General features: G+C 32.2%; 1 long non-coding RNA gene across 1 annotated transcript; it reads left to right on the plus strand.

Annotated features, from left to right (window-relative positions):
- The first annotated feature begins 269 nt into the window (after positions 1 to 269).
- On the plus strand, positions 270 to 2,201 carry LOC110871671. Its single transcript, XR_002553871.2, has 3 exons — positions 270 to 676; positions 1,577 to 1,635; positions 2,061 to 2,201. It is a non-coding gene; the product is annotated as an uncharacterized LOC110871671 (long non-coding RNA).

The following is a 2,201-nucleotide window of genomic DNA, read 5'->3' on the forward strand; positions in this document are numbered from 1 at the left end:
ACTAGGAATAATACTAAACTTAAACAAGTTAGTTAATAAGGTGGATATGTTAATAAAAAAAAATTACATACATATGTAGCATTCGTAATAATTATATATTATAAAATTTTTAATCTACAAAAGGATTATATGTGTTTGAACATAACGAAAAGAAAAAGGAGTTGTTGACTTTTGGCTCTAGTAACAAAGAGTAGCTACATCCTACAAGCAAGTTCCTGACACAAGGCACCATGCATATAATTGCACTCACACAATCCCATCCCATGTACCTTTGGCTATTTGTTTACCTTACAACACTCAAAGCAAACCCCCCCACCATTCCATCTTGCCAAATTTGTACGTAACCAAGCTTCCTTCATGCTTTATAAATAAATACTTGGGTTACCATTCACTTGCCAAATCTGTAGTAGATCTCTTTCGTGTCAAGTTCCAGACGGAGACCGATCACCGAAGCCTTACCGCCACCCACCACTTATTCACCACCTTAACAACCATGTGAACCAAGCTTGTTTCCTCCACCGTTATTATCGTATAAAAAGAAACGGAACCACCCAAAAACCTACCGCCGCCATCGTGTTTTTTGAAGACTGCAACGACTCCGAGCACCGCCGCCACCGCACGTCTTTGCCACCGTACACATCACCACGTCGCCAACTTCAATCTCCGTTGTCCGCAGGTAAAAACCCTACCGTTGAATATGTCAAGTTGTTGTCCCTGTTTCTGAAACAAAGTTGTGGGTTCTGGGATTTAACAAACTGCTCATAATAGCCTAGTTGCTTTAAAAGAAGATGATATAATGATATATTATAAGAATTTAAAATAAACATGTAATTGGATGAGATATTTCTCAAATAAGTATTTTGGTCCACATTTTTTATGGTTTCTTAACAACCTGCACTCTCACTTGGACTGTTAAAATAGAGTAAATGGCATTCTGTTAAGCTCAAAGTTTAACAAATGAATTTAGTTATAAAGATATGACATTTAAGTTTAAGATAAATAATAATACAAGACTTTAAAACAATATGGGGTGAGCTTATTGGACAATATACATGGTCATGGGTTCTAATCCCACCCTTCACAATATTGTTATTTTACTTCACGACTACCAAACTAGTCACTTTTCATTTAATCTATATGTCCATATTAATATTAATATTAATATTAATATTAATATTAATAGTAATAATAATAATAATAATAATAAAATTTACGTTGAAATAGGAATTTCTAATATTAGTTTCATAACTAGATAAACAAGTCAAAATACTTTTAAGTAAATCAAATTTTTTATATTTTTTTAGGTAATTAAACTCCACTGGTTTTCTTTAAAAATAAATAAATAGATAAAAGCGTGTTTTGTTAGTTAACCTTTAATATATACTGAAAACTAGTATTATTCTTATTACTATGTATGTATACACGTATATTAAAATTTTGATATAGTAAATATTTAGAGATAACTCGAGATATTAAAATGGATATATAAGTAAAGTAATTCAAATCCAAGTCAACCTTTGGTAAATATATAAATACGCCTATTCGTTCTTATAAGTTAAGTACGACCGTGATGTAGGTTGTCATTGTTGAGAGTGAGGTGTTATAGTTTGCTCGAGTTGGATCTACAGAACTAAGGTACGGACTCTTGAACAACTTATGTGCACGAATTTAAGTTTTCACTACCTCGTAGTTGGAGATTTAGATTTGTTATTTTATGCTTTTGTGATCTTTAAGATTATGTGTTATTATAGTTATATATATATAGTTATGTTATTGGGAAATATCGAATATGACGCACTGAACTATTGATTGTGTCGCACCGAAAGGTGACGCGCTGAAAAACTGAATGTGAACTATTGAATGTGATTATGTGACGCACTGAATATGAACTGACTACGCATTGAACTACTGAATGTGACACACTGAAGGTGACTAACTGAATGTGTTATACGTATATTGCTATATGTATATTTTGTTAGGAAATTGCATACTTTATTGTTGTGGTCCCACTGAGTAAACTCGTTTACTCAGGCGTACATTTTCCTTCTTATGTACGTTAGGTTACAAGGATTATTCGGGAAGATTTGGATGGATGGCTCGCACATGGATTTTTAAAAAGATTTATAGTGTTTTTTTTATTTGACTTATTTGAAATCATGTAAAGTTTTACAAATTATGGAATGATATTCTGACCACTGATA

Source organism: Helianthus annuus, chromosome 8 (assembly GCF_002127325.2).
Source record: "Helianthus annuus cultivar XRQ/B chromosome 8, HanXRQr2.0-SUNRISE, whole genome shotgun sequence".
Taxonomy (NCBI): Eukaryota; Viridiplantae; Streptophyta; class Magnoliopsida; order Asterales; family Asteraceae; genus Helianthus; species Helianthus annuus.